At 41.1% G+C, this 21,392-nt stretch overlaps 1 protein-coding gene across 1 annotated transcript in view; it reads left to right on the top strand.

Moving 5' to 3' along the window:
- The first annotated feature begins 7,115 nt into the window (after positions 1 to 7,115).
- The window catches only part of MRTFB (myocardin related transcription factor B), a 92,972-nt gene continuing 78,695 nt past the window's right edge, over positions 7,116 to 21,392 (top strand). The window contains exons 1-2 of the mRNA XM_063315177.1: positions 7,116 to 7,193; positions 18,373 to 18,434. The gene's annotated coding sequence lies outside the window, so the exon portion shown is untranslated. The remainder of the gene's footprint in view (positions 7,194 to 18,372; positions 18,435 to 21,392) is intronic.

The following is a 21,392-nucleotide window of genomic DNA, read 5'->3' as shown; positions in this document are numbered from 1 at the left end:
AAGTAAATCCCATAGAGTCCATTGAGGGAATGTAATTTCAAGAAAATATTGCTCCAATTTAAACCTAAGTTACTGAATAAACATGTATAAAGTTGCACTGTTAAGGGAAACTCAACACAGCAAATTTGGGGAAAACCAGCTGCCCTTTATGTATAATGATGATCCTAATGCAAGTAGCTGAACTATATACAGTAAATCAGGGTTCCCCAAAGTGGTCGATGGGACTATCCAAGGGGTCAACGATGATGATGATGATGGTGTTGTTGTTATTCATAGTACTATTAGTTAAAGTAGCATTTATTAAATTATTTTCATATAATAAATGTTTGGGGGTTGATGAACAATCGGAAACTCCATGATGGGGTTGATGAGCTAAAGAGTTCGGGGGGCCCTGATATGGATCACGATTATCTGGAAAGGTCCCTTCATTGAGGGGCAGTCATCTAGAAAAAAAAAACTATGCAGGTGGGACGTTCCATCTTAAAATGGTATTTCCTTGCTATATAAAGAAGGATATACGTTTTTAGGTTCATGGTTTTGCTCAAATGTTCTTATATGCATTTTCAGTTAAAGCACATGTCTGTCTCTAGTCTGTATTTTATTAGCAGAACTGATAATGAACTGAATTTTATTCATGCGCCTGAGTTCTACTGTTGTGCATGATGAGGTATTTTGCTTGCCACACTGAGGTTTATGTATTGTTATCCTAACCTCCCTTCCCGCCCCTTCCTAAGCTAACCAGGTCCAGCCACTGTTGACTTTTCTTATAGGGGATCTGCAGTAACATCTAATTTTGGCTGCAGTTCTGCAGCTCTAAATTCTTTTTGATGTACCATGCCCAGCACTGTACATAATGTACAAATATTATTAAATTTTACAATTGCATTTTCATATTTACCACTTAATTAATAGCACTTACTGATTGGATTAACACATATTCAACTTGTGGTAGCCAAAACATAAATGCATACAATACTCACATAAATAAGCCACATGGCAGCGTAATGTGAAGGTCCAGTTAGTACAATGTTCTAGTACAGTGGCTAGTACAAACTACCCAATTCAGATTTAGCTAAGATAGCATAGTGTACAAATCCTGGCATTAAGTTGCATCTATGGTTTGGCCCTAGAACACAGGGTTTTTTTCCCCAAATAGCTTCCTAAATTCCAGAATCTCCCCATAACCCTCCCCACCTCCATCAAAACCAGGTGTGGTGTACCCAAGGATTAACAATTTTGTCACAGAGGCAGAAAATCCACAAACCACCTCTGTTTCCCTTAAAAACTGGTTTTGGCTCGTCCGAGGGTTAGCAGTGGTGTTCCTGATACGACATAATGCTTGTTTAATGGGCAACTCTGCCGACTTCAATATTAGCCTGATTAAAACCCATCTTTCAAAGTGGACCCGGCCATTCTCAGTCTGAGTTCAAAGTACGACATCACTAAGGCTTTTTGATTTGTGTGCAGCATTTGTATCCTATCCTGTGACCATAAACTTATTTCTAAGTATTAAGCTTTACAGAGCCAAAATATACTATTCATAGGCAAGAGAAGTTCCTCAGCATGGAAACCTGAAAATCTGTAGAAGGATAGAAGCTTATTGGGTTAAAAATTCTAAGATGTTTGGGGTAGTGGAAACTAGAACAGTCAAATGAGCATTAAGCATGTTGAGCTTCCACAGATTACTGAACAGATGGGGATGAAATGAATAAGAAATCTTCATGTGATGTTTATTTTATTTATTTATTTATTATTTAAATTTATATCACCGCCCATCTCCCCCAATGGTTTAGCTGCAGATCCACCATGTCTGCTCCTATTTGTGGGTACACTCCGTGGAAACAAGCGGGGCTGCTCAAAATGTGCAGGAAGAACCGCAAAGAGAAAGATGTATGGTTCATACCTATGTTATTTTAAGCCCTTCTTTGGGCAAAGAGTCAATTAATTTGGCGTTCATGACGTGTCTTTCAGAAATGGAAAAAATGTGCTCGGTTTTGTGATTATCAATAACAGACGACTCTGAGATCCTCTTAAAAATTACCTCATTATTTATTCTGGGTATGGTCTGCAAATAAAGCAAATTGTTTCTATATATAAAGCAGAGTCGCCTTAGCTAAAGTTTCCAGGCGTCACCCTCATAGATACAGGTACTGTCTCACATTACCAACCCAGAAAGGATTCTGGCTTTTGTATAATGCCTGTTGTCAGGCGAAGGCAATCCTCCTGGTGACATTTCTGAAGAACTCCTGTGGATGACGTGGCCTCACATAGTTTCAAGGGTTTGTCTTGAGTGAGTGATGCATGCAGGCCTTTAATGGGGTAAATCTTAGGAACTCCAGCACGGTTCAGCTTAAGTTGCCTGGGTTGGCCAGCCACAGAAAGGGAAATGCAACCAGCCGCACCCACTTTCCCTTGCTTTGAAGAAATTGGGCGTTGAAGCCTTTCATAGCACGGGGATAAAATTGGGCCAGTTCAGAGTTAGCTCATAACCCCACCTCCCAAATTAGGACTCTGGAACCAAATGGGTTCTGGCCTTCATGGTTGTGTTGTGCTTGTGTAAAGGAGACAGAGAGGTGGATCTCCCAGGGCCTCTGAAACTCTGACCGCCCGTATGGTAGTACTGAACCTGTCCACGCACTATGGGGCCAAGATTTATCCAGCTAAGAGTTAGGATGCTGGACCATTGCCAATTTGTATAATACCAGCCCTGAGATGGATTACTTGCTAACTAAGACCGCATATAAATCTGAATAGAAAGACCGTTTACATTTCTGTAGCTGAAGATAATAAAGGATTTTTTTAAAAAATGGTTCATCATTTTAGAGCAGTGTTTCTCAACCTCAGCAGCTTTAGGAGGTGTGGACTTCCAGCTCCCAGAATTCCCCAGCCAGTTCACACCTCAGAGTGTGAACTGTTTTAGAGAGTGCAAAGCCCTGAAACTATTACCTTGTCCCCAGCTTAATGCATGTCATTCAAAGGACTCTGCTCTTGTGCTTCTAAGCCAGCATGCAAGGAAAGTCCTTCCCAGTGGCTCCTGTTCCTAGAGAAACCCTGGTTCCTCGGTTCCTCTCCTCAAGGAATGTTTTTTTTAGAAAGCTCACTCCGTTGTAACCTGTTACAGATATGTCTTCAGCATATAGCTCTCTAGCACAGTTCTGTACAACTATTGGTGATGTGTGCTTTTCAGCCCAGGATGACTACCATTCAGCTCCCTCGCAGTGTCACTTGGAGGTGCTGCATAGACAGCATTGTGGGATGGCCCCATTCCGGAGGCACAGTGAGCACGTGCTCTGGGGCAGCGCGGTTAAGGCGGACACGATTGCCTTCTGGCTCAAGATGGGAGGCAAAATGGTGGAGGCAATGAGCCTCTAAATGTTGATGGTTGCTGTACCCCGCTGTTACTTCCATTCTCTTGTTCGGCTTATTGACTCAGTAAGAAGTTAATTAAAATCTTCGGTCCATAACCCTGAAAAAGGTTAATGTTAGGGTGAAACAGATTGAAATTCCGTCCCTTTGACAGTTCCAGATTAAAAATTTAGAAGTGTTAGAATGGGTAAAATATCTTTGCTATTAATGGTTGACTTGCAGAAAACACAACTCATCTTTTCAGAACAATATGAACCCATGTCATCTACTACCGTACATAAATCTGTGCGATGCTTGTTATATACAACCTGACGGATCATCATGAGAATAAATATCTAGTTGCCTCTCCGTAATGAGCTGTACCGCATGAACTGTTCATATGGAAATACATATACTGAAAGCACGGGAAAGAATCAGCATTTTTAGAAAACATTAACAGCTACAAAGTTCAAGATCTGTGTATCCGTGAGATAAACTAGGCTTAGTTTTGCCTTATGATGTTTATTCTGACTTTGGTTTTATTGCTGGGAACTGATTATTCTTTTTACTAAAGCCGCCTTGTGTAGCCCTTCTTGGGCTGAGAAAAAGAAAACAGTTTTTTCACTGAATCTTTTAAATCTCTTCGGAAAGCCTAGATACCTGTTAGCTGCTATTATATGGTGTCTTTTTATCCCTATAGTCTAGTGAGTCTTTGATTTTTAAACCTTTTAAAAATGTTTCTGCTAGTATCACACAACGATACCATTGTTTACAAAGTTCACAATGCTATCATGGTCCATTTATTCGTTCTACTTCCGAAATTCAGGATACTGATTCATGCATACTGATGTCCTGCAAGAAATGTTTCTTGGGACTCAATAGAAGGAAACAGCATCTCAGGGACATTTGCATAGAGGAGCCTGATAAATGACCCACCAGAATCTGAAGAGTAGGATTTTTGCAGACCAGAACCACCCTCCTCTCTGATGTTCAAGATTTTTTTTTCTTCCTAGCGTTTTTCCCGCAAGTTTAGGGTCCACTTTTTTGGATCTACCAAATGTTGATCCGGTGGTTGTGACAGGAATTGACCGAACAGTTTGTTCCCCGAGCCTGATGTCCTGGGCTGAGAGAGAGGGACTTGCCCAGGGTCACCCAGCCAACTGTCATGCCTAAGGTGAGACTAGAACTCACGGGCTCCTGGTTTCTAGCCTGGAGCCTTAACCACTAGACCAAACTGGCTGTCAAGTGTTCAGATGTTCTCAGAATGTGAGGAGGTAAAGCTGAAAGACCCTAACTATTTAACGATCCTGGTCTCTCTCGTACACGCAATCTGCTTGCTCAACTAGAATCAAGAGATTAATGAAGGATTTTGCACCAATCTCTAGTTCAGTTTATTTTGCGCCCATCTGGAGCTCAGAGGTAGCACCACCAACCAAAGGGCAAACTGGTAAAGCCGAAATTGTAAGATCCACACCGTTGAGCTCGTTAAGGCAGAGTCTCAGGATATATTGAGTAGCTTCTCCCCAGGTTTCTTGCTACCTGGACTGACTTGCCGTTTATGAGATAATGGACCCCCCACTTACCTCTTGGTTGTTGATGTCGAACATTCCTTCTGTTACTCTCCCAGCTTCCCCACAAACTCCCACAAAAAGATTCTGTTCGGCTGGAGGAGAAAGGAAATTGGAATACCTTCCAACACCGTTTTCCCTTCAGTACTCAATGACGCATTTCCACTTTCCTAGAACTGTATAAACAAATTGCTTCCAGATCTCCCTGCCTTATCATACGTTTTAGTTACTTGTTTGATTTATATCCCACCGTTCATTCAGGAGATCAGGGTGGTGTATGCAGCGCTCGCGCCCCACATTTTTCTCTGCAACAACCTACAGGGTTGTTGGGTCTGACGGAGAGGGGTTGGTTCAATGTCACTTTGGGAGTTTCTGTGGCTGTGTAATGGCATGTGGGAAAGATCCTGGGAGACGGGGCCCAGAGATGCTGACTAGGGAACGGGCAGATAAGAGACGGCTTAGCCCCCAGCTGGATAGTGGGCAGGGCAAGAGGCCCAGAAGGGACCCTCCCTAGTTTCTCGGCTGTAAAATGGAAGGTGGGAGAATTGTACTTTCAGACTTGCAAGATTCTGTCAATGTAGCCTTACAATAAAGTAGAATTAGCTCATCTGGTCGTGTTTCCTGTCTGGTCTACCTGGGAAGGCTGACAGAATGCACACACCCCCCCCCCAATCTTCATGAGAACTAGGGAGGGTCATGTCTGAGATAGGTCTGTTACTGAAAGAAGATGGCTGCTGCATCTAAATGCCTGTCAACCCTTTGAGGTAGACCAGACTAGGAAACAAAAGTCGTGAATGCTAATACTACTATTATTATAGGGTTACAGTAACAAAATCTTGCAAGTCTGAATGTGCACTGGTATGTGGGAAAGGCCTTGGGAGACGGGGCCCGGAGATGCTGACTAGGGAACGGGCAGATAAGAGACGGCTTTGCCCCCAGCTGGAGAGTGGGCAGGGCAAGAGGCCCAGGAGGGACCCTGCCTAGTTTCTCGGGCTGAAAAGGAGACGGGGAGGGGAGATTCGTACTTTCAGACTTGCAAGATTCTGTTAATGAAGCTTTAAAATAAAGTAGAATTAGCTCATCTGGTCGTGTTTCCTGCCTGGTCCGCCTGGTAGGGCTGACAGACCGACAGTGGACCACATTGGATCTCCCTGATCCCTCCTAAGGACATCATTAGAAAGAGATAAGATTTCATGTTAAATAAACAAGGGTGGGGGGTAGAAAAGATCTTTCTCTATAATGGCCACACCTTCCAGAATACTCTTGCCCTTCGAAATTAAGAAGGTCCCTTCTCTATTATTATTCTAGAGGGCAGTTAAAATATTGCCAATATCCAGAGAACACAGAATTACTTTTACTGCTATGCCCAGGTTACCAGTGGGTTATCCGGCAACTTATAAGAAGAGGATTTGTCAGTTATCTGCTGGCTTGATAATGACTGGTTGCTATTCGGTTACAGTTTTATTGTACTAGTTCCTGAGCCACTTAGAGCCTCTAACTGAAGCACCACACACAGTTTATAAGTAAATCAATCAATCACTGGATCAGGGGCAGTTAGTTAAACTAACCTGTTTTTATTGACAGATTTGGCCACCCTCCAACCGCATCAAGAGCTTTCAAAACTTGGCCTTAGTAGGTCAGTTGTAAACTGCCAGCTTCTTCCTCAAATTACTGCTCAAATCTCACTTTTTATAAATGGGTCCAGTGTCACTCTTCTTCCTTTCTCACTCCTTTCTCAAAGTCAGTCTGGTGTGACATTTGCCCTTGTTTTACTCCAAAAGGGATAGACCTTTTGGTGTGATCTCTGGTTACAGCCACTCAAAGAATAATCTTATTCTTTGGCAACATTCCTTTTACGCCCTGCTTCTAAAGATGATGTTATCAGGCAGGTAGCTAGAACGGGCAGAGCAAAGTCTGAGGCTGGGAAACAAAGTTTCTTAAGCTGTCACTGGAGAAAGCCACTCAAAGCAGGCGGTTGATGCCAAACACTCACTTATTTTCTTCCTGGGTCAGACGTGTTTTCTTCTGCTCACCTCATTATACTTAACACTTAATATAATAGAACAGTTCTGGCGCTCTCTGATGCCTCTTCAAACCCTTTAATCCTTTGGGCTTTTACAGATCAAACTTCTTTTTTTTTTTACTCAGTCTGGTACCCGCTCTTTCCTTCGATTCCTATTTTACGTTTTATTTCACAGTGACTGCTCAGCTCTGTTGTTATGGGAGGAAACTGCAGTTTCTGAGAGAGAAGGGAGGAAGAGAAAGAAAGGAGTTGCAGCGGTAAGTACAATTGAGGATGATGCTCTGGGGATCTAACGTGGTTCACTGGGCTTTCTATTCTTAAGAGTAAATTATTCCTCTATTCTCCGCTGACAGACTTGTAAATTAGCCAAAAATATTACAAAACACTCTCCTCTCAAAGAAAGCCAAATTTAGATAACTGCTCACCTTAGAAGTACCACCAGGGGAAGCGGGAAACTGGTAAAATGGTCTGGGGAATTAATTCTTCATTTGTAATTTCCATACACGTCTGTTGCCATTGGCGTTAATCTGGATGTTAAATGGGATCCCAGCCATCTAAAAAATGTGGCAGGAAAATAACAAATTTAATTGGTAAAACTATTGCTGCAAACCTAATTAGATATTGTACAGCAAGTTGCTCATGCAACATTTTCCTGTTCCAAATTTATGATTTCTTTACTAAGATCTAACAATATGCCTTTCATCTTGATTTTGTTTTGGGAACTCAAACCTTTTTGAGGAGCCAGGGTGATTTTGCAATAAAGTCTGTTTACTTACGATTATTTTTGGAAATACACAATCGTTAGGGACTTAAAGGAGAATCAATTGTAAGACTTTGTTTACAGAAAGGTTAACTTGTTTAGCCTTGTTCCTCTGGGCATTCTTTCAAACCTTTGCACATAGTTCATTAAGATTCTTCATGATAAATCTAACTGAATTTTCCATAAAGTACATGCAGAGATTCACAAGTGGAGACCTGCCACAAAACATTGTTTGTAAAGCACACAACTACAAGGCTTATGGAACACCCTTCCTGAAACTTTCCCCGATGTATTTTATACTATAAACGGCTCAAGATTGTGGGCAGTTAAAAACAGGAATATAGCGTGGGTTTCTTGACTGAAATACTTAACCTACAGAATATTATAAATGGTTAGATGCTGTAGCAGACTAACTTCCCCATTCCTTTAGAACTCAAAATGTGGTCTATTGATATATTGGATTTAGATTAAGGTCTGGATTTCAGCTGTTTTGGAGTAGAGCAGCATGGAAATACTAGTAATCAAATCTTCAGTCAACCAAAAAGATCACTAATTCTAGATGTCAGCTTAGGTTTATTAATCAATTTATTAATCATGGTTGGTTGAACAAGGCACAATGAACTGGGTTCACATAACATGCTAAGTGATAATCATGGTTTACAAATAACAATGGCCACAGTGCAATCACTCCAGATGCTAAGCCAAAACTAAACAAAGTTCAGTAGGACTTGATTGATTGATTGATTGATTATATGCCATCAAGGCAGTGTTGATTCTTAGTGACCACATAGGCCGCCAGGATGATCTGCCCCCAACCTGGTTTTTCAGGTGTTCCAATCGTTGCTACAATTGAGTCCAGTCACCTTCTTTTCTTCCACCTTTCCCAGCATTATAGACTTCTCAAGGAGCTGGGTCTTCTCATAATGTGTCCAAAATTTGAGCCTGCACATTTGTGCCTCAAGTGAGGCTCTGGATTCATTTGTTCTATGAACCATTTGTTTATTTTCTTGGATAGCCATTATATTCTCAAGTGTGCTTTCCAACACTAAAGTTCAAACACATCAATATTCTATTCTGCTTCTTCAAAGTCCAGCTTTCACATCAGTAAAATGTCACAGGGAAAACCATTGCTTGCACAATTCTAATCCTGGTAGGTATAGGCATATCACAGCATCTGAATCTTTTCCCAAGTGTTAATTTGAAGCTTATTTCTTGACTGCTGGTTCCTTTATTAAGACAGTTGATCCTAAAAGGCAGAAGATATCCACCACCTCAGTGTCTTCATTGTCAGTTCAAAGGCTGGTCGCTGTACCTGTTGTCATTCGTTTGGTCTTTGCATTTCATCTTAGTCCCATTTTTCACTGTGCTGCTTGACTTTCATTCTTAGAGCCTGGAGATCATTTGCATTTTCAGCTCTTAGAGTGGTGCCATTAGCATAGCTCAGTTATTGATGTTTCTTCCTCCAGTATTAAAATCACACTCATCTTCCAATCAATAGATTTAATAAATAAATAGAGTATATAGCATTGCCTCACTCCTTAGTTGACCTGGAGCCAGTCTGTCTCACCATGTAGCGTCTAGACTGTGGGTTCCTGTCCTTTGTATAGGTTTTACGTGGATACATGAGATGTTCTGGGATTCCCATTTTCCTAACCACGTTCCACAGCTTGATGAGATCAACACAATTGAAGGCCTTTCTTTGATCAACGAAGCACATATTTACTTCTTTTTCGTATTCTTTGGCTTTCTCAACTACTCAGGGTCCATCAGCAGCAATGTCTTGTGTTCCTCAGTCTCTTCTAAAGCCAGCTCGGACTTCTGGCTTTGTTTTTCCATGTAAGGTTCTGATCTGCGTTGGATGATCTTAAGCATTATTTCGCTAGCTTGTGAAATTAAAGATAATGAACAATAGTTTGCACCCTCTGTTAAGTCTCCTTTCTTTGGTATTGTTGTGTAGACCGACCCCTTCCAATCTGTTGGCCACTGTGTTGTTCTCCAGATTTGCAAGTTGTAACTATTATTGATTCTTCTCCTGTTGCTCCTGTGTATCTGTAGATATTCCATGAATTCCTTCTAAGACCTATCTAAATTGAGAGAAGCCAGGCAGTGTACTAATACATTTATCTAGATTTCATGCCATAGGTAGGGCTAAGAGGGTAATCTTAAGGTTTAGAGCAGTGTTTTTCAAACTTGGCTGCTTTAAGATGTGTGGACTTCAACTCCCAGAGTTCCCTAGCCAGCATGCTGGCTGGGGAATTCTGGGAGTTGAAGTCCACACCTTAAAGCAGCCAAGTTTGAAAAACACTGCTTTAGATTTCGGCATAAACCCAGACAGTGCACATCTAATTAATGGGCAATAATAAAATGACACCCACCGCTTGATCAGTCTGCCTTTCAGGGGCCACAAGCTTGGATATAGACATCGATATTGATGAAGTCCAAATTTGTACAGTATTGCAATTTTTTTTTTTACAAGACGGGGAAACAAAAACCGGACCCTCACGAAGGACTATCTCGTTTACTTTGGTTTTTAATTAGAAAGGGAAGGCTGGAGCATGGGGGGGGGAGACAAACGCCCTTTCCCCAATCCCAGAAAGAGACACCTCCAGTAGGCTCCTCGGAAGGCGTCTGAGGGGAAAATACCCGGATAGAGATAGAGGAGGAGGAGGAGGAGGAGGAGGAGCCGCTTGAGACGGGAGGCCAATCACAGGGCGAGGCGCGCAGGCCCCTCCTCCTCACCTTCGCCCCGCCTTCGGCTCTAAACCTCCGGGCGCGCGCCTCGCCTCGACTCCGTCCCGCGACGTGTGAGTATTCCCCCCTCCTCCCGCACACGCTAGGGCTAAAATCCCGCCGCCAAAGCTCGCGAGAGGACATGTCCGCGGCGGGGTAGTGGCGGCCGGAGAGGGTGAGTGAGGGGCGGACTTGCGGTCGGCGGGGCTTTGCCTGGCGGACGGGAAGAGAGGGACGCGTTGAGAGCGTAGAGGACAGGGCGCGCTCCCCTCCGCCGCGACGCAAAGGGGGCGAGGGGAGAGTAGAGGGGAAGAAACGAGAACTTTCCTCCGTGCAGCCCGCCCCCCTAGACGCCTCAGGGGACCGACTGCGGGGTTTTGCCCCCTTTTCTTTTTAATTTCCTCACCTCAGAATGGGGGCGGAGCCTGAGGCTGAGAACTCGAGGCCCCGCCCCCGGCGGCCGCATTCCAAACCCCGCCCCCTGAGGGGCTGCACGTAGCTCCCCGTCTGCGGGCTACTGGGCAGGGATAGGGTAGGATTGGGGAGACGGGGAGGGGAGGGGAGGGGAGCTGGGGGCGGGGCCAGTGGGCATTGGATCGATAGATCGATCGATTGATTGATTGATTGCTGGCGTTTCTGGGCCGCTCCCCTCCAAACATCTTCGTTAGGCATGCCGCTCTTTACCTCCTTGCTGCCATCCAAGGGGTCGCTCGGATATTTGCAGCTCAGAAAGGCTAGCCCCAGTTTCTCTACCGCTTCCCATTTAACCTTACCTCAAAGGGCTTTACCGTTAAAAAATGGTAAATTGCCCTAGTAAAACCAATCCACTGAAGCCAAATGAACCCTCCTTGCTTGGTTTTCTCCCTCCCTCACTGCCTTATTGAAGACTTCTACTACCCTGAGGTAGGGAGGAAACCAACCCCGAAGGGTTCATTTGGCATCCGAGGTGCCTGCCTGGGGCCTGGCAAGTGGTGGACTGCATGTGGTGATACCAGGATGCAAACCCTGGTACTTAACATAACTTGCATCAGACTTTGGAGGTTACCCTTGCGAGGTAGTCCAGACAAGAAGTACACCCAGGAGTACTGGCTCTATCTTTATTGTAACAGAATCTTGCAAGTCTGAAAATACCCTTCCCACCCCTCACTTTTACTCTCCTGAAAACGAGGGAGGGTCCCTTCTGAGATGCTTTTGCCACCCCTCCTCCTTTGGACTCAAATTCCGTCTATCAGACCGTTGTCTAGGCTGTGGCTCTTCCTCCTGTCTCCCAAGGTCATTCCCACGTACCACTACATTGGAAACAAGGGTGAAAGGGCTGGGTTAGCGTCATGACGTCATGGCACACGTTTTGTCATTTTTGTATTGTTGCGATTAGTAGTAGAAGCTTGGGCCTAGCAATCATGCAAGGAAGGCCTGTGTAAAGATGTTTTCAACAGATACCTAAATCTTTAGTATACCTTTTTTATACTAAGAGACTCATGAATGTCAGAGAGGAATGATTATACCAGAATGTAGGGGCCACCACATAGAAGGTCCATTGGGCAAGAAATGACAGACTGATCCTCTACTCTCACTGCATGCAGCAGGGCTGTCTCTTAGGAGAGTAGATGTCCTAACAACCAGGAAACACACTGAGACAAGGAACTGGTATCTAATATTTATTGCTAGTACTTAACAGGAATCCTAACAAACTGAAGAAGCATGGGAAAACCCAGACATATAACCCCCAAGGGTTAAGGTGGTCCCGATCTGTGTCTCTTTGAATGGCTGAACAATTCATCAGTGCTACGCATGCGCTTGACAGTCTGGATGGGAGCCCCCTGCTCGCCATCCTTACTCATGACAGTAGCAGTCCTCTAGATCTATTAGAGTTAGGATGTTCTGTCATGTATTCAGTCCAAGTGGTTTACGGCTGAATACATCAAAACCTTTAATTCGGCTTGGTAACTAACTGGTACAGTGGTCATGAAAGTTTAACTATACAGGTAGTCCTCAACCTATGACCATTCATTCAGCAACTGTTCAAAGTTATGACGGTACTGAACGAATGGTGGTTACAACCAGTCCTCAGAGTTCCGGCTGTCCCAGCATCCCCGTGGTCACATGATCTGGACACTTGATAACCAGTTTGCACGCACCCCGTGACCGTCTGATCGCCATTTGCAACCTTCCCTGCCTACTTCCTCAGTTAACGGGGAAGCCGGCAGGGAAGGTCGCAAGTCGCTGGGGTAAATCTCCCCCACCCGTGCACTTTACCCAACTGCTCTGTACTCACACTGTGCAGGCCACTCATGCACCCCTGCATACCCTCCCCAACCCTTGCTGCAACTGCTTCATGCGCCCCCCCCACACCCTTGCATGCTCCCCAACCCTCCCACACACCCTCGCACCCTCAAGCACCCTCCCTGACTGAACTGCGCCTCTCACGCACCCCCTCACATGCCAGTTAGCTATTGCTGCTCTGTACTTTCTTGGATCTTTGGAATTTTGAATTACATAGGGCATTTAAGACTTTTAGTACAGAACCTGATCTTAGGATCTTTGTCATGATTTTGTTGGAAAACCTATTTATTTTCCTAACAGCTTCCTTGGCACTGCTAATTATCTATACTAGAGATGTATTGGCAGTACTTTTCCAAATGAGTGGTTTACTATATTGCTGTAGTTTTGAGTTGTAACGGAATATTCATACCCACTCCCTTCCATGCTACAAAATTTTTTATGGTCTCTGCTTCTGGTTTTCTGCTGAGGACATTTTCTGAAATCATTCCAGATTTGTGAGGTTACACCTGTTCACTAGAATGTTTTTGCACAAAATCAGCTTTTTTCATATGGTGCAACAACAGTGAAAGAGGGACATTTTGAGATGAGTTTGCAATATAATCGTGGTTTCATTTCAGACAAAATTGGAAGAAATTAGTGAGATAAATAGTGTATATTCATATTCACAAGGACTTTAATTATGCAATATCTGGCAAATTTTAAAAAGGATGCCAATTTTCATGAAGGGAAGAGTAATAAAATCACTAAAAAGACCAGTGTCTTGGCATTTTTGTATGCTAACATTTAAAAGCTTTTTTCTATCTTCTTGATAACCAAAGTGAGGTGCTAACATGACACACAATGTCCTTGTAAGTACGAAGGCAGTGAAGAGCTATTATTGAAAGGTAAAAACTCACTTGACTCAAAGTCATGATAACTACAATGGACAAAGCTGTGTAGCTTTCTTGGCAGAAGTTGTCTTCTTCTGGGATGATGATGATGGTGGTGATTGAGTAATAGCAATAACTGTGTTTGGGCCAATCACTCTTTCTCAGCCTGAGCAGAGGGTCGTCCTTGTGGGGGAAAATAGGTCTTGTACTGTGGTTGTTAAATAGTGAGTGTCTTTCAGCTTTACTTCCTCACATTCTTGAATATCAGACATTCTTGAATATCATTTCAACATAGTTTGGCCTAGTGGTTAAGGTGCTGGGCTAGAAACCAGGAGACTGTGAGTTCTAGTGCCGCCTTAGGCATGAAAACCTGCTGGATGACTTTGGGCCAGTCCCTCCCTCTCAACCCAACTCACCCCACAGGGTTGTTGTTGTGGGGAAAATAGGAGGAGGAAGGTGTATTAGGTATGTTCCCTGCCTTGGGTTATTTATAAAAATAATAATGGCGGGAAAAAAATCTCTAAAAAAATACTATACTACCAAATATAGTAGAGTATGTCCATTTTACTCCTAATATAATAACCTTTGAAGAGTGACTGGCCTGAAGTCACCAGGTTACTCTGTGCAACCTGGTGACTTCTTTTATCTTGCATATTGTTATTCAAGTCTCACTGAAGGTTTCTCAAACAGATTTTAAAGATGTATGGCATATTTGCTTTCTTTGAATACTGAACATCCAGTTCTGCTCTTGTTCAGTAGCTTGCTGCTGGATTGAATCCTTTACTAGTTGATACAGGAGTATCATGTTTATGTGGGAGGGCGGTTTGCCATTTGCTGTTCTCAGAATCTGTTATTGTTGCTGGTGCCTTTAAAATGTGATGGTGGGGGTCTCCGTATGAAAGCAACGGATCGGGTGGTAAGCTCATGGCTGAGTTTTGCCGCTTCAAATTGCAGTTGGGTGCATAAATGTACTCAGCAAAAGAGTGCAAAATACTTGAGCACAAAATCTTTTCATGCAGTATCCTATCAAGTGAGTGCCCTCCTGAAGTTTTTTATGTGGACTAAAAGAACTAATTACAATCACTGCTGCAAGTCCAGTATGTTTGCCCAAAACTCGGTGGATGTAGGAGTATTGCTGATGGTATTCCTGTTTGTGGTCAGGGTCTATGTGGCATTCTTTGACTTTATCAGAGGTGACTTTGAATCGTCTAAACGCAAAACCTGCTTGCTTTGAAGACCCAAAACTGAGTTTCTTCGTTGTACTAGCTTGAAATTCTGTTCTAACTTGTTCATTTCTTTTCCCAGGGGGTGGGCGGGGGCATAAGGGAATTCTAAAAACAGAAATATAGCAGAGGAAGGTCCCCCACCTGTTCCCCTAACCTGGTAGGACCTTGTATACAGCAGTCCCCTAATGCGATCCCTTGGCTCCTTTTTTCCCCTACCCCACCTCCGTTACTGAGGATTGCTCTGAAATACGTACGTAGCTGAGGTCTTATTAGAGCCCACAGAGTCTTACACCTTCATGTTTCACATGTACATATTGTTAATAGAGTGTTATCAGCATTGGCTAGAAACCAGGAGTCTGTGAGTTCTAGTTCCACCTTAGGCATGAAGGCCGGCTGGGTGACCTTGGTCCAGTCCCTCTCTCTCAGCCCAACCCACATCACAGGGTGGTTGTTGTGGGGAAAATAGGAGGAGGAAGGAGTATGAGGTATGCTTGCCGCCTTGAGTTATTTGTGAAAATAAGAAAGGCGGGATGAAAATCAAATAAATAAATAGGTCTGTTTCGTCATGTATGATGATATTGAATGATCTTGGGGTCTCTTTGTGGAATACAGCTGTTTAATTTTATTTACAGTTAATCTTCTTCTGAATGGAATATGTTCTTTATCATGTTTTCCTTTTTAAAAGGCATTTTTTTCAACATGTATAAATTAAAAATTTTGAGATTGTTTTTCCTTTTTTAAAATTTTATTAATAATTTTATGATTTAAAATACACATTACAAAATACACAACCAATAATAACAAAAAAAAACATAAAATGGATTATTTTAAAAATTTTGAGATGTTTTCAAGATTCAGAGGATCATAGAATCATGGAGTTGAATATATCCTACCAGATCATCTAGTTTAACCCCCAGCTCAGTACAAGATCCATTAGAGCAGTGTTTCTTAAAGTATGGTCCTCAGACCCCTGAGAGTCCCCCAAGACCCTCTCAGGGGTCCACAAAATCAAAATTATTTGCCAGTCTATCTTTAAACATGATACAATATTAAAATCCCATCAAACAATTGTGAGAAGTGGTAATGGCAGTGAATGTGTCAGTTTTAATTTTTAATACAGTAAATATTGGTAAATATAATCCATGCAAACAAAAAGCTCTTTTGGGGTCCTCCATAATTTTTAAAAGAGCCAGTTTAGTGTAGTGGTTAAAGTATCAGGCTAGAAACCGGTAGACTGTGAGTTCTAGTCCCGCCTTGGGGACAAAGCCAGCTGGGTGACCTTGGGCCAGTTACTCTCTCTGAATGTGGATTAGGCTACTGTCACAATGAAGAGAGCCAGTTGGGTATAGTGGTTAAGGCACCCGGCTAAAAACTGGGAGACTGTGAGTTCTAGGTCCGTCTTGGGCATGAAAGCTGGCTGGGTGTCCTTGGCCAGTCATTCTCTCTCAGTCCTAGGAAGGAGGCAGTGGCAAACCACTTTTGAAATCTTGCCAAGAAAACTGCAGGGACATGTCCAGGCAGTCGCCGGGAATTGGACATGATTGAACAGCCAAAAAAGTATAATAATAAAAGTGGGAAGGGACCCTGAGAGAAAAAGCAGTAAGAAACACTGCATTAGAGCATCTTAACAGATGATCTTCTGGCTTGTTTGAAGACTTCCAGTGAAGGAGAACATGCCACTTCATGTGGTAGCCTGTTCCAGTGACTTGATATATGGTCAGGGAGTTCCTTGTGATAGCTAGCCTGAACCACCTTCTTCATAATTTTAATCCATTGCTTCTCATCCTGCCCTCTGGAGTAGTAGAGAATAATTCCAATCCTACATGGATTTACCTTCAAACAAACCTGTATTCAACTGTAGTTTTGTAGTATTGAATAAAAATATAAAAGATTGCTCCATTCTGAAGCTATTTGTGCATGAGTAATTTTATTATATCAGAAGGGCATGTGCTGCTTTTAGTAATACAGGTTGGTCAGTCATGATATAAATATAATGGTATTGCCAATTGTGGGAATATGTTCTGTACTGATTATATCAATGATGCTATGGCTGTTCTGTTAGGATTCCTTTCCCATTCCCAACAGATACTTGCTAACTCTTACTAAAATATTAATTTAAAAAACTTAAAACTTGAATTAAATTACATGTTTTAGCACAGTTCTGCTGCATAATGATTTAATACTCCATAGGTTCATTTTAAACTGATCAATTTATAATCAGGATTTATTGGGGATTTGTTCAGTTCTACATGTTGGCTAAAACAGAGAGTGGGGCTTATATGACTTCTGTTCAAAACAGAGCTTATTCAGCGTATACCTTAGATTTGGATATCATATAATCTAATAGGAGACTTCAGTCCCTTACTGATTTTGACTAGGAATTCAGAGATTTTCTGTGTGCTATTCAGTTTAATTTAAGAAAATTCTAAACCTGACTTTGTTCCTCCCTGAACTTCTGTGCACAAGGAGAAATAAAGGATGCCTTAGTCCTGGATTGTGGGGGAATCCAGTAGGCAATATAGGACTAAAAAAAGATGTAAGGGAAAGCAGGGATTCACCATAGGAAGCGTGGGATTCTCTCTGTTGTGGTTCAGCCACTGAAAGACTGGGAAACATACACACACTAATCCGATGATTATATAAACAGAATATGGTTGTATACACGTGTGAACAAGAATTATAACAACTAAAGTATTCCTCTGATCTTATATTATTTGTGTATATCTTGTACTGAAAAATATATGAGAACCTAAAATACGCAGTGCTCTTTCCAGCTTGTATATTTGGACTGGGATTAAAAAAACGCTAAACAATGGATGTCCAGCCATCGTAAGAAGCTGACCAGTGATATCCTCAGATGACCCCATATTCATTCTCAAGGCCTGTATGTTGAAGTGCTTTTGAGGGCTGAGTTTACATGTCATGCATTTTTGTATATTGAAAGAGAAGTTTAACACAAGGCAGTCCTTCTGCAGAGAGCTCTGCTCACATGCGCCTCATGCACAAAATATACTGTACATGTTCCTACTCTGTTTTTTCATTTTGTACATTTTTGCTACAAAAGCCAGTTCCACTATATGAAATCGTCTAATATTTGCAGTAACGGTTTTACTTTCATTGTAACTAAATCTAAAATAGCAGTGTTGGAAATGTTTATGTAACATTTAAAATATTCTCAGGTATTTTACTGAAAAATCACGTTTTAAAATGTTTATTAAGGCATGCTAGCTATTATTATTACTGAGCCCCAAATAAAAATAATGTAGTAGGGACAAAATGTAAATACTGATAACATTATCCCATATAGTTTCTGAAATATCTATTTTATTTAATATTCATCCTCCAGCTAAATCAGTAGAAGTTGTGCCTTAGTGTTATTTCTGAATGTTATCTCACTAATCTTTTAAAAATAGTTTTATCTTTTCTGTGTATTAATTCAAAAAGGAAAACTGAATGTAGCTCAGCCATACAAAATAGCTTCCTGCACTAGAAGCTAGGATTATTTTTTAGAAAAAAATAAATGTTACAAGTTTATTTTAGATTTTTTTTGTGATCTTTCACCTTTCAGATTGACAGACAGTGTGTTGAAACAGACTGTAAGAAACACTGTTTTAAGTGGTTATTACTGAGGTAAGTGATTTTTATGTTTTGGCATGCATTAGTGGACTTTGTATACTGTATTTTTTTTGAAATACATTACAGAATTGAGATATTCAATTTATGGATTTATCCAGTTCATCATTTCTCAAGATACTCATAACATTCTTCCATGGAATGAACTTTTGGTAGCACAGCAGTTTCCACTATTTATATAATAATCTTAAGTGAAATGTAAAATGAACTGCATGACTAAGAATCCTCATTATCTTGTTAGATTTCTTCAGTTCACATAATATAATAAGATCTATTTGAGTAAATGGCCAAACTGGCACAAGTTAAAATCATTTTTGGGGGCAGAAGGATTGGAGCATTCCCTCCTTTGCATTTCAGTCATGTAGAGGATCGTTAGATCCAGGGAAAAGATGTCTTCTAAATTTCATCCACTCTAGTGCATTGTTCCATGGAATGGAAAGGCCTGTAGTCAGCTTTTGAAAACATCTTATTTACTATGTAGTAAATACTTATTTACTATGTAGACTTGTGTTCATTTTAATTGTGTTATTATTTTGATTTGTTACTTTTGGAATGAGGTCAGGGTCATATAATCATATGCAGCATATAATTAAACTATTTTTTAAAAAATTCTATAGTAATCAGGATCCAAAGAATTACTGAATTTGTTTCATGAACCCAAATAGACTTGGTCTCACTTTGGATCAAGCAACAGTTCTCCCAGTATGAAGCTGAGGGGATTTTTAAAGAGAGTTTGTGAGATAGTATGACAGTCATTATATTGGCCTAGTATAAAAGTTCCATATGCTTCTAACCTCTTTGGAATTTAAAACATACCCATAAAGGTTAAGAACAGCAATTTTAGTGCATCTCGCCATATATTTCTAAAACCTGTTTACTTAATCATGCCTAGGAAATAAAACTCTATTTCCCTTATTTTACTGGGCCAATTTTTTTGAAAATCAGTGGAAGCAGTACATAATTCATGCATTGTCAGCCTCCCAACTAGACCAGACAGGAAAAACAACAAGATGAACTAATTCTGCTTTTTTATAAGGGTATGTTTGCAGAATCTTGCAAGTCTGAAAGTACTCCCATTGTCTCTCTTTACCACCTGATAAGTTAGGGCGGATCCTCTCGCGGTTTTCTTCTCTGCCCGTTACTCAGTTGTGGGCTCCTCCCCCTTTTATTTGATCATTCCCTAGGCAGCATCTCCCCCCAACCCCATCTTCCAAGGTCATTCTGTACTGTACTGCATTAGTAGAATGGTGCAGTGCATACAATAGAGGAAAAGATTTAGTGATTTGGTATCGACCTTAGGCTTGCACCTTGTTCACATTGTGGAATAGCATCCACCAAAACATACTGTTTTATATAGAAAGGTGCTTTGTTTCCTCCTGCTTTTATGTGGGGCTGTATTAGAAGAATTTCTGCCATCATGAAGGGAGCCATTTTTATGTGGGTATTACATTGTAGATGAATTGTTTGAAACACCTCTTATAGTCTGTACAAAATCTGTTTATAAGGATGATAAAGTTAATGCTGTGAACAAATACTGTACTTCAGAATAAAGATCAAGTTGGTAACACAATAAGCAGAGGAAAGTGGGAGTTCTATTTCACACATTGGTTCATTATATGTGAGAAGGGAGAAGAGATGGGCACATTAAAATATAATCTGATTGGACAGTTATTGTCAAATAACATCTTATATTGTTTTCTGTGTATTTTTTATTGAAACTATGTAGTCTAATTGTTTCTGTCATTAAGTATCATCAGCCTCATCATCCCTTGTCACCTGGTTTGCAGTCCAAAAGAGTACTACAGTACACAGAAGAAAAAGGGGACCGGGGGTGGGGGAGAAAACAGGATAAACCACGAATGTTCCCATAACAGCTATCTATAATGGAAATGAGCTGTTCAGGGGAATGAAGTGCATGGTTGATGATACTCCCCCCTCTCATTTTCATAGGACATTTGGTTTTGAGAGCTTCTGTGAGAAGGGCATATTGATCCAGGTGATAATAGCAGTAGTCAACAGTCAAGATGACAGTTCTAGCCCCAGATTAAACTTTGGGTAGTGAATGAAATCTAATTCCATGTATAACAATTTAGAAATCATAGCAGTGTTAGCTGTAGATTTAACTGGATTTTTCAGAGACATGCATTAATTAGAGATTTTCTTTTTGGCTTTAAGGATTAAAATCTTCATCCCACCTTTTTACAGTAAATTAGAGATAGAAACTGATAGCATGATGCCCATGAGAGGCTTAATATTCGTGTGGAGAATGTTCTTGACATTTTTGTTGGTTATTTAATGACCTCTCTTTCAGCTCTGTATTCATGAGGTTGAACATAGAAATAAAAGATTTCACACTTTAAAATAATTCATGTTAGTTTATCTCTAATAAATATCAGTTGTGTGAAAATATAATCAAAATGTACATTTTTATAAGTGGAAAACACCCCTCATTAGATATTTAACTATCCAGGTCTTATACAAGCTTACAGTGTGTAGTAATGGAGGCATTAGTAAACAAGATAGAATTTATTAAGGACTAGGTGAAGATTTATGAAAATTATAGAGAAAATAGGGGTGATGAAAACATATTTTCCTTCCTGATTTAATAACTTTCTGTATCTTAGTCCTGCAACAAGCATCCACACAGGGAGTATTATGTACAGAAAGAATGTAGCTCATTTAAGTGGATTTGTACTTGGCTCTTATAATTCTTCTATCGCTAAATAAAATGTTTGCTTGTAATGTTGGATCAAGCCTCTGGCACTTGGGCGAGAGCTTCTTCTCTCCATCCTCTTAATCAGCACAAGAGCTGTTACATTCAGAGACTCTAGGGAGAGCCAAAAATAACTTCATCATTATGTAATTCTTGTTTAAAATCTCCCAAGTCCTCCACACTTGGAAAAAAAAAACCTGCTAAGATTTGATTTTATCACAATCATAAAATATTTATTTCGC

The sequence above is a fragment of the Candoia aspera genome, chromosome 14, assembly GCF_035149785.1.
Source record: "Candoia aspera isolate rCanAsp1 chromosome 14, rCanAsp1.hap2, whole genome shotgun sequence".
Classification (NCBI taxonomy): domain Eukaryota; kingdom Metazoa; phylum Chordata; class Lepidosauria; order Squamata; family Boidae; genus Candoia; species Candoia aspera.
The sequence above is the reverse complement of the archived record's forward strand: the minus strand, read 5'-3'. Positions and strand labels throughout refer to the sequence as shown.